At 42.8% G+C, this 16,907-nt stretch overlaps 1 pseudogene across 1 annotated transcript in view; it reads right to left on the bottom strand.

Moving 5' to 3' along the window:
- LOC109895293 (activating molecule in BECN1-regulated autophagy protein 1-like) overlaps positions 1-16,907 on the bottom strand; it is a 162,053-nt pseudogene that overhangs the window by 121,332 nt on the left and 23,814 nt on the right. Inside the window, exons 7-9 of the transcript XR_004210702.1 lie at positions 10,910-11,086; positions 6,230-6,310; positions 5,234-5,337 (exon numbers count right to left, since the gene is read on the bottom strand). The product of XR_004210702.1 is annotated as an activating molecule in BECN1-regulated autophagy protein 1-like (transcript). The remainder of the gene's footprint in view (positions 1-5,233; positions 5,338-6,229; positions 6,311-10,909; positions 11,087-16,907) is intronic.

Below are 16,907 nucleotides of genomic sequence, written 5' to 3'. Positions count from 1 at the left end.
TGCTCAAAGTAGATGTCCCAACCGACTTGCCAAAACTATAGTTTGTGGAGTGGTTGAAAAATTAGTTTTAATGACTCCAACCTAAGTGTATGTAAACTTCCAACTTCAACTGTATTAATGACAGGCATGATGTTGGCAGGAACTAAAACCACTAGACTTTTCTGTCTGAGTGTCCATCAACCACAGCATCAAACGCCTCCAAGAGAGCTCCCATACTGGAGATAAAAGGTTGTCGCCCTCCCGTCTATAAAGAGAGACTACTGCATTACTGAGGCAGGACCCGCTAAGATATTCTAATACAGCCACTCATGCACTCAGTATCCCCAGCCGGGACGCTTTGATTCAAACCACTTACAGTAACTAATCTTGTCTTTGTTATTTTGAAGTGCAAATACATTTGAAAAATGCAAATCACAAAAACTAAATTTTATATGAAAATGTAAACAGTTTGGTTTACTCTTCACTAATGCATTTCAACAGGAAACTTCTAAGGCTCGGGTTTTCCATTGGGCTTTGGGGGATAGCCTATACACACAGATTTCTCGGAGGGCTAACAAAATGCAGGCATTGCATATTCAACAGCTTTCCCAATACAAAATACATGGAGATGACTGTCAGACTTCTCTTGATTTGACAGCGCCTGAGCCAACTGGGTGATGGTGTACTTCGAACAGGGATGGGCAACTTAGGATGGGGCTGGGGGGGGGGCACAAAAAAAATCTGAACTCCCGATGAGGGGCCGCAGTGGTTCGCGGCTCTGCATACCAACATCCATACAGCAAAACATTACACATTTTGACATAGGGTGGAGATAAGATTTTGTTTTGAATATGATCTCTGAGTGAGAGTGACCAACAAAATCTATGGGGGCCACCCCAGTCGGAAATTTGACCATTATTACTAAGTTTAGACAGCTGGCCGCTAGACAAACTTACCAATCAATAAAAAAAAGATGTAGCTGAACATGGGCTTATTGAGTGAATATCAGTGACTGACATGTGCGAGAACCTGCTGATGCACAAACACATTTGGAAACTCTCAACCGTGGTGGTGAGGAATTCATCCGCAGGCCTACAAAAAAAGGGGGGAGGGTCGCCAGTTTCCCATCCCTGACTTAGAGGGTTGCAGTAAAAGTGAGGGGGACATTGACATAGGATATTCAATTGCACAGCTAAAGAAAATAACTTGAGCAGAAAAACAATTGAAGCAGTGATCAGGAAGAGCTGTTGGAAATGAGGGAGCGGTACACTACACACATCCGTTTGGGACATGCACATATGTACATACGTTACTCCTCAACATATGCCTTCTGTTACACATATTTACTTTCGCCAAGGAAGGTATCAAAGTAAAACATGAAGTGCTCTTTAACACGTCTAAAGCTGTTCTCAACTCTCCCAACCGGTAATCAGCATGGGAGCTGATGCTGCATATTCCAAGGTACATGAGAATAAATGATATGACGTATTCAAAGGGTGAACCTTCAAAAGGAGGGAATTGCTTTCTTCTATACATCGGCAAGGAAGTAGCTCCTTATACTAGTTAAGCTCAAGAGATTTAGTTTGGAGGAGAGGTGTATTTAGGATGGAGTGACTGAAGAGGAAAAAAAGGGTAGGGATAAGCTGGAAAGACAACAATGGAGGGTTGGAGGAGAGAGAAGAGGGGTGAAGTAGACACAGTGTGTGTGTGTGGGGGGGGGGGGGGGGTGAAGGGAAGGCAAACCCGAGTGAGAGAAAGTGACTGGTCAGAGACCGAAGGTGAATGAGGTTATAGGGGACTGAAGCAGGGCAAAGTGAAAAGAGAGTGACAAGCCCCTCTCGTCACAGTATGTCAGAGAGCTGGAGCGTCACACAATAAAATACACCTGGAACATCCTCTCTCCACTTGGCTGAACGTGTGATTTCCCTGAAGCTGATATTTTTTGTTTGACGGTAGTCCCAAAACAAAGCCCAAGTGGGATAAAAGGAACATTGGGTCCTTGCTGTTCAACTTCTGGGAAAGAGCTAACATGACCGACGGGCTGTCTTACGAGCTAGCTGCCTTAATTAATTAAGAGTTCCTGTCTCACTGATACAGCATGCCTCCATGTACTCTCAGTGCCACATCTGAACACGCACTTACAGACTGATACTAAATATTGAATTAAAACAGTATGGATTAAAGCACAAACCATTCTATATTGCATCAGACACATGCCAATGGTTTGACCTCTGGTTAATGTAGTGTACATTACTCAATGATGAGAATACAAGCTCTGGGCTAAATCCACTGCCCTATTGCTGACGCCATTGCGCTTTTAATTTCCGGAAATATAAGAGCAGCCAAAAAATAGAGATCGCTAGCCAGCTACCACCCGGTTACTCAACACTGCACCTTAGAGGCTGCTGCCCTTTATACATAGAATCACTGGTCACTATAATAATGGAACACCAGTCACTTTAATAATGTTTACATGCGGCTTTACTCATTTCATATGTATATACTGTATTCTATTCTACTGTATTTTAGTCAATGCCACTCCGACATTGCTCATCCTAATATTTTATATATTTCTTAATTCCATTATTTTACGTGTGTATTGTTCTGAATTGTTAGAAACTACTGCACTGTTGGAGCTAGGAACACACGCATTTCGCTACACCCACAATAACATCTGCTAAATATGTGTATGTGACCAATAAAATTGGATTTGACTTAGATGCCATTGGCCCTGTTGCCAACTCATCCATAAAACAAAATCTCACATTATCACAAAATGTAAGATTATATTGCAAAGTATCTGAACAATGGGACCTGGCAAAAGAAACAACAAATCCAGAATGTTTTTAGTCAACATCACAAGTGGAATGATCCTTTATTGAAAGAAAAAAGCAGAGTGGAAAAAGGATAATGCACGACAAGATTAGTTTACGTGTGATTTAAAACACTATGTCCTCAATGGTTTTGAACGGCTCCCTTTATGATGCGTTCTGTTTTGACGTGAAACCCTTACTTCGTCATGGATTTGTCAAAAGGGAAGAACTTATACACAATAGGGAAAGAGATCCTAAAAAAAAAAAAAAACGGAGGCACTGAAATAGCAGCCACTGAGATAGAAGAGGACAGATCTGAAGTACTGCGCGTTATGCATTAAAAGCTGTACGGCTGAGGGCCTTTATGTAAGGGTGTCCTCAGTTCCAGCAAGTTCGATGTTGCTGGCATATCTGTGAACTGATATACAGTTCACAGATGCCTCGACCAACATGTCAATGCACAGAGGGGTGAAAAGCTGACATCTGCCACCAGCTCAGTCAAAAGTAGAAAACCCCAGAGGGGGACAAGGGAGATAGAGCAGAAATAAAAGTAGCTTCTCTATAGTCATGCAATACAATACAATACAGTACTTGCTACTTGGTTAATATCATATCAGTCTCTGGCATCGAACATATGGTGTTAATAAAAGAAAGAAAGTTGGACAAAGATAGGAGATGGTAGATACTACTAAGTCCAGTTAATGTCCTTAGATAGAAATATGGATTAACGATGTATGATTTACTGGTACAATGAAAACAGTTGGGGAACTGAGACAAAATATTCTGAACGACCATGGTCTATGTTCTATCCGATCATTTCCATTTGTGTGTGCTGCCTGAACCAACAACCCTCTCTGTCCACTCCATTATTGTCCTCCTCCACGGTCCTTCTCCACTGGGATTGGTAATTGCAGTGGGTTCACTCTGGGTTACAGAGTGAGCAGATAATATAACCCTGTCTGTTCCCTTCTCTCCTGACCGTTGGGGTGACAATGAGATGTCATCACAGGTCACCTTCTCCATTTACAAATTCTCTTTCTGCTCAGACACTGATTGGCCACCAAGATGAGAAGGGACATAGCCTCGACCCGGTTTAGCTGCTCAACTGGGTCTTAAACTCTGAATGACGTGTGCAATGTACCTCATGCCTTTATGCAAGTTTAAATTAAAATGCTCTTTTTGGATCTCAAAAATGAACACCTAAAAAGACTTCTAAAACCCCTAAAAGACAAAACCCTTCCATTGAAAAAAGATAACTAGTTATATAGCCAGTTATATAAATGCGCACCAGCATTATTTATTTTTGGAATGATTAAAGATTTGCATTTAGACCTCTTACATAAAGGCTCATATACGAGCATATGGTCATTACTGTCCTCTGCTGGTGAAAAAGCCCCGTTCTCAATTTTCACTACATTGTCACAGCAAAAACAAAAGAAGATTAGGCCATCTATGAACGAGCTATGCTGAACAGCTGTGGAAGGTCATTTAAACTTAAACACTGTGTGCGCTGCTGTGGCATTTCAAGAGCAACATTACAAACCATCACCAACACAGGTGGCACAGCAATCAGCGTAGGAAGCAAATGGAGGGCTGGGCGGAGAACATCTCTCCTGACTCAACAGGCATAAAACCTGATGTAATTTCTCTGTTTATTAACACACACACACACACACACACACACGTGTAAGAACTTTTCATTCAAGTTGAAATGAAATTAATTGTAAAACATTTGGTATGTGTAGGTTTCAACGGTGGGCAAGACACACACAATGACAGTGACACAGTACAATGAGAAACAACACCGTGCAGCCACAGCAGCACTCTCCTCTAATGTCTCACTGTGACTATCGGTCATTGTCAGCCAACGGAAGCAAAAGGTGAGTGGGACTATTTGGCTTGGTTTGACATGAGCTGTGGAACGTGTTCTACCTTTGGGTATGAGGAGTCAGAAACCATTCATAATGCAAAAGCATGCTTGAGACGGGACTTCAGAGAAACTCATATTTTGACACACGAATCATGTCGGGGGGTGGGGGTGGGGGGGGTAGTTTGATAAGTTCGCTCTTTGGGGCTGGTGTGGGCGTTCCAGCATGTCTGCAAGAGTGTGGGCGGCAGGGGGAAAAAAAAGAGTTCTGAAGCGCTCTCGTCGACGAATTCATTATATCTGCAACGTCCACATCGATACCACTGGAGCATGTGGATTTTGCTCCAAAAGCGTGGGTGGAGAGCACAGGGCACTCATTACGCAGAGGCCCTCTTCGCAAACACTTACCTGTGCTGCTGAACTGCTCATCCATCCGAAAATGGTACATTGTGTGGGCAGCCAGGTCCTAAAGCACCAACGTGAACTGAAATATTACTGGAATGCCAGCTCTGCTAGCAGCCTAGTTTCCAAAACCGAAACACAAGATGAAAACACAAGGGATAACTCTGCCTACCTGCTAGGACCCTGTTGACAGAGGAATGGGTGGCCAGGCCAGGCTGGCCCCTCTCGTGGTGGAAGATGCCAGCATATGGAAGATACTCAGGCAGTAGGAACCTCCTTGAAGAAAGAGAGAAGCATCACGTTATATAGAAATCACACAACAACTGAGAGTTTACTCACCCCATAATTAAGATATGAGAAAATTGGAGACAATCTCTGTCGCGTAATAGGGGACTAAAAAGCACAGGCAAGTTTTTATAAAAGCCTTACGCGACTTTACATTGTTGCACAAACTGATGAGGGTAGCCTAGTGGTTAGAGAGTTGGACTAGTAACCAAAAGGTTGCAAGATCGAATCCCCCGAGCTGACAAGGTAAAAATCTATCGTTCTGCCCCTGAACAAGGCAGTTAACCCACTGTTCCTAGGCCGTCATTGAAAATAAGAATTTGTTTTTAACTGACTCGCCTAGTTAAATAAAGGTAAAAAAAATTCTAATAAATAAATACAATTGTGCTGTATGATGTGCTAATGTTCACCACTGGTTTTGGATAGACCGATTCAAATCAAACTTTAGCAAAAGTTAGAGAATATGTCAAACATTTCCTGTATACTAATCCTCGGGACACAGAGTCCCGTTATGTCATCGGCTGCTCATATCATTGGCCAAAAAACATCAATTAGAATATGAAGAGCCAATAAGCATAATGTATTCAGAGTCCAGGGGGACAAATGATGAGTTTGAATAGGTTGACTATTTCATGTTTTTATTTTTCTGTTTATTTTCTTTATTTTGTTATGTATTTAGAGTATTTATTGTATGCTGTGTGATGCTGTTTAAAAAAAAAATATTGTAGGGATGGCTGTTGTTTTTGTTTGTTTGCTCTGCATTGTGTGTATTCCATCAGGGGAACCAGTGGAATCACTTTAACGTGTTATCCCTTGGGTTGTACTCCGTGCATCTTTTTCCCAATAAAACAATCAATAAATGAATCATATCAGGGCCACCCACCGGGGAACAAATCTGCCAAGTGAGGGGGCAGACATACGAGCGTTGCGCGGAGCCCTGTGTCTGGCGCGATCACCGTTATCCCTGTGAATACAGACAGACGGACAGAGAGGGAGATAACAGACAAACACATACAAAGACTTAACTGAGAGACCGTAGCTGGACTCACTATATAGTGCAGGCTCACTTAAAAGTTTGATGTTAGCCTAACTTATTATTGGCTTGAGCTTGAGACCCAGACCAAAGGGAGAAAGTTGCAGTTCTGCTTGTGATCATCCAGCAGCCTCAACAAAAAAAAAACAAGCAGCCAAACAGAAACTCCAGAGAAGATTCGCAAAAGTTTGAAAATGCTGCAACGCATAAAGATGGTTATTTATGGCTCCAATGTTTCTCCATTAACAGGTTTGAAAAAACTGCTAGTAAGTGGGCCCCTTTTCACAACACAGTATAATCCAATCTGGACACATTCAAAGGAGGAAAAACAAAGGCAAAATATTTCCAGGCCGAGGAGACACTGTATAGAATCGGGACGGCATGTAACCTAGCGGTTAAAGACCGGGTCAGTAGCCCGAAAGGTAGCTCGTTCAGATCCCTGAGCAGACTAGGTTAAAAAAATCTGTCAACGTGCCCTTGAGCAAGGCATGTAACCCTAATTGCTCCTGATAGTCGCTCTGAATAAGAGCATCTGCTAAAATGACTCCAATGTAAATATCTGACCTTGCAATGGAAGACTGTGCCATTACAGGAACATTGGTTCCTGTAATTTATTCGCTGACCCCAGGAGGAATTAAATATGCATCATATTTCCATCAGAGTAGAGTATCAGCTGAGAGGACGCGACCTCTTTGTGATCCACTGGACATTTCACATTCAGAATTTGCTTTACACTTCTTGAAAACTGAGACAATGTGAAAAAGGACGCGAGAGAGAGGAAATCCGACGAACCCAGAGCCTCTGAAAGTACTCGAATCGGAAAGCAGGCCGGAAATAGACATGCTTTCATAAATATACATTTCAATAACTGATATGAAATGTGCCAAACACTCATATACCCTCAGCAATGAATTTCTAAGTCGGGCAGTCAGGTTGGCGGAATAATTCATGAACCAAATCGGTGAGGTCATATTTTGGCTTTGAAGATGCCCCATCTCACATCAGTCACCCAGAACTGCATTTTAATACCGGCAAATTGTTGTTTGCTCCGACTGCAATGATACTCTGTGGCTGACTGGCTGTATAACTTAATTGTATGTATGACGCTCAAGTCTAAAGTAAACCTATTTTGGTGGTCATGTTATAAATGTCCAGTACATAATGCAATAGTTAGCTGGTCTAGGCGGACTTCATAAACTTGCAAACAGACTAGGGATGAAACGGTTACCGGTTTCACGATAAACCACGGTAAAATCCCTGATGGTTGATATTACCGTTTCAAATTTTCATTGTCATTGAAACTGTGTTCGATTACCGCGGTTTGAAAAACTCACGGTAAATACTGTCCAGCATCAACCAAAGTTAACAACAGTCTGACGCAGGCACCGCATGCAATGTGGGTTTTGTTTTGTGGGAAAACATGGCGGAAGGGAGTGACGGCGCTCTAGAGATTTTTCAGCCTTCTAAGAGGACTAAATCTGGAGTGTGGTCATATTTTGGGTTTTGCAAGAGTGTTGAGGGAAACTTAATCGAAGATGGTCACCCTGTGTGCAGAACATTTTTTTTAAATAAACGAGGGGCCATGCATCAGAGCTGCCTCACCTTGCCAGGGTTGCCAGGAAGCTTTTGTGCATCCCAGCAACCAGCATGCCATCAGCGAGAGTGTTCAGTGCCAGCGGGCACATCGTCTCCCCACGCAGATCACTACTTAAACCGGACAAAGTAAATATGTTGACATTTTTACATTTCATTTCAATTAACAAAGAATGCATCCATACAGGATGTTAGGCCAGCAGCACCTTATTTCTTTATGAAGGAGAGAACGGACATACAATCAGTGGTGTTCATTTGATTTGTTTGAATATTTTGTGTTATTTTAATGTCAACACCTGCACATTGGATTTGTTGACATATGGTTGTATTGCTCTCACATGCACATTGCTTTACTTGTGTTGCTTTTACATGCACATTTGATTTGCTTACTTGAGGTTGTGTTCATTAAATCCTGCACTAGGGAAACTTTTAGTCACCTGGTGCCATCTTTAATGTTAATGTTATTATTTTAATGTTTATGCACACAAAAAATGATTTTCTGATGCTCATTTTATTTGTTGTTTGTTGGTTTTCAATATACAACTTGGTGAAATGATTTCAGTGTGTGCATCAGTACTTTGAACATTTCCAGCACATTTTAACAATACCGCGATAATACTGATACCCGTGATAATTTTGGTCACTATAATCGTGATTTGAAATGTTCATACCGTTTCACCTCTAAAACAGACTACAAACATAATGGGGACAAGGTACACCCGTAAGTAAATTGAAATGTCCAGCCTCATTCTACGCAAGCGTAAATAACGAATTCACAATTCCTGTAGGTAAAAAGAAGAGGAGAAGAGAAGAGTTTAGAAATGACCTAGTGATAGCTGCTTTCCGTGGAAACAGGCCACAGTGTCATCGGAGGTGTCCTTATTAAACCGCTGCTCTCTCCTCTCTCTTGGATCAGCATCTTACGAAACAGGTCCAGGGTTTGGAAGAGAATTAGGCTACAGCTCTAAAATGATTTCTTCAGTGCACCCCTTTAAAACACCAAGCATTGTCATTCTGTGCAGTTCTCAAGGGGAGCATAATCCTGATTCATCTATAGTCTGAGCCTGCTGCTGTGTATGTTTTCACAGCACTGTAATCTAGGTTTACTTTCACTGTTTGCTGGTTCCATTACAGCGAGTGAATTCTTAACATCATTCCAAAAGCGCCATAGGGTTTTTCTGGCTATAAAGGCCATATCTTTTCATTGTGCAACTGGCACATGACCAGTTTAAAGAAAAAGTGAAAGTTTCTGCACGTTAAAATATTAGATTTTGTGAAAATCAAACAAAACACCTGTCAATTGTGTGTACTGTGTTACGAATGAATTGTTTTTAAATTACTTTTTAAATCACCTGTAGCATCCTGCTCCAGACAAACCCCGCTCAGACAGGGCTGGTCGCACAATTATAATCTTATAAAGCCAGCCGCGGTGCTTTATTGAGGAAAATAGACTGTTGCTATATTTTACTGTCACAATAGGGCTCCAGACTTCTCTGAATGTTTTCGTTCAATAGAGATCCATTTGCCTACGTAGGCTAATTCATTTGGGGCTAATTCGCCAAGTGGAAATCAAAACACATTAGCTATATAGCTAACTGTAAATATATCTCATAGCTAGCCGTGTAATTGCTTAATCTAACTGTAGATTGAATGTCCTAAAAACTTTCCAGCGGTACTAGCACGGACAGCAAAATGGCCAACGTTCACGAGGCTCCGCATCTCAAAGACTTACTGTTTTTTTTAAACGGTGCCAATCGCTCATTACTGAGAGTTGAGAAACGCCATACCCCCAGAAATCTGAGACCCCCCCTCTCTCTTCAACTAACAACAGCGGTGTGTCTGTGATGCATGGAGCCATACCCCATACTGTTAATTGCACTCACTATGGCTGCAAAGTTTTCCGATCCACACCAATCATAAAACAATTGGCAAGCAGAAGCCTAAATCGAGAATGGGGGACAAGGGGATGTTGTCTTGTTATAATTCCCTGAATCCCACCAGGTTCAATTATGAACGAGAGGGTGGCAGCACATGTCTAATCTTGTCTGAAGAGAACAGACACGGTCTCGCACTGATGTGGAGCTGACGCCACACCATGCAATGACCCAGTTATAACTAGCAACATCGGACCGTTTACATGCTCCAGGAAAATGTACCAGCTGGTTTCACGTAACTCTGAATCCAACCCAAAGGACAATAAAAGGCATTCTAAAATAGTTGATAGAGTGACGAATAACTTAGTTGTTCATTCGGACAAACAGTTCTTATCGTTATAAATCATATGTCCTTAATTGCTGGAGAGGAACAGCACCAGGGGAATTCCTTTGACCTCATTCAGCCAACGATGCTACAGTACAAAGTCTGCAGAGGCCTGAGAAGACTGATGCCCTCAAATAAGTCCTGGGAGCATTGAATGTTACAAACCACTGACCCTGGATTCTCATGGTCCTGCAAGCAACACCATCTCCCAGCACCTTTTTTTTAATAGCCAGGCCAGAGGCCATTAACATTTACATATTGAAAGAATAAAACCTAATCCACTAGAAAGATACATCCCAAATCAACCTTTGAGAGCCACGCATCAGGCATTCGATGTGCAAGTTATTTCGGTAGGAGTGTTTTGCTGCTGCTGCTTTGTTAGACAGTCATTATGCATCTCAGATCATACAGAGGGTGTGTGGAGGCATAATGGGGGGAATTCATTTCTCTCATCCATTGGCAATGGTGCCTCCCCTCTGGGGACAGAAAAGCTCAGCATCTTGCTATGGTATGGTTTCATGCAAATAATTCCATTAATAGTGCTCCTTGTGGAATAAATCCCAAAGCTCTTCACGATTATAGGATGTTTTATCATAATGTGTTCTGTAAATGTCTTCATGAACAAGTGTCAAGGGATGCAAAAAAAGCATTGGATGTTATAGGTTGATGACGACTCACTCAAACTCCTCAAAGTCCACCTCGTTGTTCTCAACGGAGGGGTTGCTTCCTGGGCTATCCGAGGTGGACGAGAGAGGCCGCAGTCGGCTCTGGTAGCGCAGTGATTGTTGGCGAATGCTGTCCCGCCGAGATAAGTACTGAATCATCCGCTGGGCGTAATACGCAGCAGGTGACAACCTGTGAACACAGCAAGGACACACTAGAGCTGCGGATGATTCAAATGGTGATCAGATAACCCAGGAGGAATAGACAATAGAAATCAGTCTCACTTTTTATTGTGCTATCCCAGTCATGTTTTTTTTGTTGTATGTACTGTGTAGATATGTATTATTTTTTGAAGTGATAAATAAAAACACGCAAACCAGGCAGAAAGCAGTGCTAATACCAGAAAAACCTGAACAAAGCCAAGACCATGTATTGTCAGAGCCCACAAATGTTAAAGATGGAGCAGGCTTCTTAAAAAAAAAAGAAAAGAAGAAGTACATTTCCCTCTCTTTCATGCTTCAACTCTCAGGGCCATAGTTACAATGTGGTTCAATTACTGACTGATCCAAGTGGATAAGCCTTGAGCTGCACTCCGGTACCACAGCACGAAACCTACACAGGGAGGGCAGCTCAGAAGCTAACTGAACACAGAGTGCTCCCCATGTAAACAGAGCTGAATAAACAGTAAGCTGAGATCCAGTGAGTTACACCACATTGGAAGACTATAGACAAGGGATGGGGAAACTGATGGCCTATTTACCCTCGGAATTGCACATATATAATCCATGTCTCAAGGCTTAAAAATAATCATATTTAACCGGTCTCCTCCCCTTCATCTACACTGATTAAAGTGGATTTAACAAGTGACATCAAGTGATTGACCTGGTCAGTCTATGACATATTCTTAATGTTTTGTACACTTAGTGTATATTTCTGCAATTAAAGCATTCTTGACCGTTTTTTTTATACAATGAACAAAAATATATAAATGCAACATGTAAAGTGTTGGTCCCATGTTTCATGAGCTGAAATAAAATATACATTTTCCATACGCACAAAAAGCTTATTTCTCACAAATTCTACTGGGGACAAAAGGCCAATTTAAAATTGTATAGTTATGCTACAGATGTCAAGTTTTGAGGGAGTGTGCAATTGGGGCATGCTGACTGCAGGAATGTTCACCAGAGCTGTTGCTGTAGAATTTAATGTTAACGTTAATTTCTCTACCATAAGCTACCTCCAACATTGTTTTAGAGAATTTGGCAGTACGTCCAACCGGCCTCACAACCGCAGACCACATGTAACCACGCCAGCCAGGGACCTTTCACCTGCAGAATCATCATCCGGACAGCTGATGAAACTGTGGGTTTGCACAACCAAACAATTTCTTCACAAATTGTCAGAAACCATCTCAGGGAAGCTCATCTGCGTGCTAGTCGTCCTCACCAGGGCCTTGACCAGACTGTACTTCAGCGTCATAACCGACTTCAGTGGGCAAATGTTCACCTTCGATGGCCACTGGCACGCTGGAGTGTGCTTGATGGGTGAAACCCGGTTTCAACTGTACCGGGCAGATGGCAGATGGCGACATGGCGGTGTAGGTGATCGGTTTGCTGATGTCAACGTTGCGAACAAGAACAGAGTGCCCCATGTTGGTGGTGGGGTTATGATATGGGCAGGCATAAGCTACAGACAACGAACATAATTGCATTTTATCAATGGCAATTTAAAATGCACAGAGATACCATGATGAGATTCTGAGGCCCATTGCTGTGCCATTCATCTACCGCCATCACATTTTTCATGTCGCAAGGATCTGTACAGAATTCCTAGAAGCTGAAAATGACCCAGTTCTTCCATGGCATGTTTGGGATGCTCTGGATCGACGTGTACGACCACGTGTTCCAGTTCCAGACAATATCCAGACAACTTCGCACAGCCATTGAAGAGGAGTAGGCCAACATTCCACAGGCCACAATCAGCAGCCTGATCAACTCTATGCGAAGGAGATGTGTCGCGCTGCATGAGGCAAATGGTGGTCACACCAGACACTGACTGGTTTTCTGATCCACGCCCCTACCTTTTTTTAAATTAAGGTATACAGATGCATGTATGTATTCCCAGTCATGTGAAATCAATAGATTAGGGCCTACTGAATGTATTTAAATGGACTGATTTTCTTATATGAACTGTAACTCAGTAAAATTGCATTTAGATTTTTGTTCAGTGTAAATACTAAACTATAAATAGTCTTCATCAGGCTTCGCTGAGCTGAGAACATTTCAGAATCTGAAAGCGTCTATGGTATATCTACAGCCTAGTCGGAGTACCCAGTAAGAGGAAAATGGATGTTAGATACTGTAAATAGCCTAAACTGGGCTGGGGCCACAGACTAGAGTATTTAGATTGAAGCCAATGTGTTGGTTTGAGTAAACAAAGCTCAAGAGTCAAAAGAGGTGAAGGCAAAGACATAGCTAAATCAGTAAAGTAAATATGTTACTTTGTGCTGCTGACAGCAGACAAGGAGGTCTGGGACAGTCAATGTTGACACTCCACAAACATAAATAGACAAATCCATCCAAATGACATAACTAGGAGAAGATTAGGGTTTAGAAGACCCATCCTTGCAATTATCACAAGTCAAGTTGTGTGCACACCTCAGTCTAGCTTTCCCACTGATTGTTTTACAAGGGCTCAAGGAGCTTGCAATACTTCGATATTAAGATCATGTTTTTTGAAGTTATAGTGTAGCCTGCTATGCAATCCCTGCATAGCTGTTCATGTCACATGAGTTTATCTGCCTGCACAATTACTTGAACAGCTGGAAAATCCTGAGTAACATTAATCAAAAAGTTATTGTATGGACATTCAATCATGTAACCAATATGCCCAGAGGGTCAGCAATTGGATTACAATGCAAAATACTGGATTGGAAACTGGTCATATAAAGACCCATTTTCACCTCAGATACTCAAATCAAATCAAATTTTATTTGTCACATGCGCCGAATACAACAGGTATAGACAGATATTATTGTGAAATGATTACTTTACTCTATTTTCTTAAAACTGCTTTGCTGGTTAAGAAAATATGATAAATAAACTACAGTTAAAAAAAAGTACAAAAAATAACAAATAACAATAATGGGGGGTACCAGTACCAAGTCAATGTGCGGGGGTACAGGTTGGTCAAGGTCATTTGTACATGTAGGTAGGGGATCTTTAAAGATCTTGCTCATATTGGCTACGGAAAGCGTGATCACACAGTTGTCCGGAACAGTTGCTGCTCTCATGCATGCTTCAGTGTTGCTTGCCTCGACGCAAGCATAAAAAGGCATTTAGCCCATCTGGTAGGCTCGCGTCACTGGACAGTTCGCGGCTGGGTTTTCCTTTGTATTCCCTAATAGTTTGCAAGCCCTACCATATCCGATGAGTGTCAGAGCCGGTGTAGTTGATTCAATCTTAGTCCTGTATTGGCGCTTTGCCTGTTTGATGGTTTGTCTGCGGGCATAGCGGGATTTCTTATAAGCGTCTGGATTAGTGTCCCGCTCCTTGAAAGTGGCAGCTCTAGCCTTTAGCTTGGTGTGGATGTTGCCTGTAATCCATGGCTTCTGGTTGGGATATGTACGTACGGTCACTGTGGGGACGATGTCAGCGATGCACTTATTGATGAATCCCGGAACATATTCCAGTCTGTGCTAGCAAAACAGTCCTGTAGCATAGCATCTGCTTCATCTGACGACTTCCGTATTGAGCGAGTTACTGGTACTTCCTGCTTTAGTTTTTGCTTGTAAGCAGCAATCAGGAGAATAGAATTATGGTCAGATCTTACAAATGGAGGGAGAGGGAGAACTTTATATGCGTCTTTGTGTGTAGAGTAAAGGTGTCTAGAGTTGTTTTCCCTCTGGTTGCACATTTAACAGGCTGTTAGAAATTAGGTAAATAGGATTTAAGTTTACCTGCAATAAAGTCCCCGGCCACTAGAAGTGCCACTTTTGGATGAGTATTTTCTTGTTTGGTTATGGCCTTATACAGCTCGTTGAGTGCGGTCTTTGTGCCAGCGTCGGTTTATGGTGGTAAATAGACGGCCACGAAAAATATAGATGAGAACTCTCTTGGTAGATAGTGTGGTCTACAGCTTATCATGGGGTACTCTACCTCAGGTGAGCAATACCTCGAGACTATCTTAATAATAATCGCGCACCAGCTGTTATTGACATAGACACACACCCCCATCCCTCGTCTTACCGGACGTAGCTGTTCTGTCCTGCTGATGCACGGAAAACCCAGCCAGCTGTATATTATCCGTGTCATCTTTCAGCCACGACTCGGTGAAACATAAGATATTACAGTTTAATGTCCCGTTGGTAGGATAGTCTCGAACGGAACTCATGCAGTTTATTATCCAGTGATTGCACATTGGCCAATAGAAGGGATGGTAGAGGCGGGTTACCCACTCGTCGACGAATTCTCACAAGGTACCCTGATCTCCATCCCCTGTATTTCCTTATTTTCTTAATGCGAATGAAGGGGATTTGGGACTTATCTGGGAGCAGCATTATATCCTTTGCACCACACTCATTAAATGAAAAATCTTCATTCAGTTCAAGGTGTGTAATCGCTGTTCTGATATCCAGACGCTCTTTTCGGTCATAAAAGTCTGAAGTCCACGATCATCTCTTTTGTTTCGGTCATTTTCCTGACATCACACTCCGAGAGCCCTCGCCTCCTCCCTTTAGGCTGTCTCGTCGTTGTTGGTAATCAAGCCTACTACTGTTGTGTCGTTGGGAAACTTGATGATTGAGTTTGAGGTGTGCTTGGGTGAACAGGGAGTACAGGAGGGGGCTGAGCACCCACCCTTGTAGGGCCCCAGTGTTGAGGATCAGCGAAGTGGAGATGTTATTTCCTACCTTCACCACTTGGGAGCGGCCCATCAGGAAGTTCTGGACCCAATTGCAGAGGGTGGGGTTGAGACCCAGGGTACTAATGCTTGGAGGGTACTAATGCTGAGCTGTCGTCAATGAACAGCATTCTTACATAGGTATTCCTCTTGTCCAGAAGGGATAGGGCAGTGTGCAGTGTGATGGCGATTGCACACCTGTCTATATAAAAGGTCCCACAGTTGACAGTACATGTCAGAGCAAAAACCAAGCCATGAGGTCGAAGGAATTGTCCGTAGAGCTCTGAGACAGGATTGTGTTGAGGCACAGATCTGGGGAAGGGTACCAAAACATGTCAGCAGCATTGAAGGTCCCCAAGAACAAAGTGGCCTCCATAATTTTTAAATAGAAGAAGTTTGAAACCACCAAGACTCTTCTTAGAGCTGGCCGCCCGGCCAACCTGAGCAGTAGGGGTAGAAGGGAATTGGTCAGGGAGGTGATAAAGAACACGAAGGTCACTGACAGAGCTCCAGAGTTCCTCTGTGGAGATTGCAAAACCTTCCAGAAGGACAACCATCTCTGTAGCACTCCACCAATCAGGCCTTTATGGTAGAGTGGCCAGACAGAAGCCACTCCTCATTAAAAGGCACACGACAGCTTGGAGTTTGTCAAATGGCCCCTAAAAGACTCTGACCATGAGAAACAAGATTCTCTGGTCTGATGAAACCAAGATTGAATTCTTTGGCCTGAATGCCAAGCGTCACGTCTGGAGGAAACCAGGCAACATCCCTACGGTGAAGCATGGTGGTGGCAGCATCATGCTGTGGGAATGTTTTTCAGCGGACGGGACTGGGAGACTAGTCAGGATTGAGGGAAAGATAAACGGAGCGAAGTACAGAGAGATCCTTGATGAAAACCTACTCCAGAGCGCTCAGGACCTCAGACTGGGGCGAAGGTTCACCTTCCAACAGGACAACAACCCTAAGCACCCAGCCAAGTAACCCAGGAGTGGCTTCGGGACAAGTCTCTGAATGTCCTTGAACCCGATCGAACACCTTTAGAGAGACCTGAAAAAATCTGTGCAAAAATCTACGCGACGATCCCAATCCAACCTGACAGAGTTTGAGAGGATCT

Source organism: Oncorhynchus kisutch, linkage group LG8 (assembly GCF_002021735.2).
Source record: "Oncorhynchus kisutch isolate 150728-3 linkage group LG8, Okis_V2, whole genome shotgun sequence".
NCBI classification, from domain to species: Eukaryota; Metazoa; Chordata; class Actinopteri; order Salmoniformes; family Salmonidae; genus Oncorhynchus; species Oncorhynchus kisutch.
Note: the sequence above shows the minus strand (reverse complement) of the source record. Positions and strands in the feature narration are given on the sequence as shown.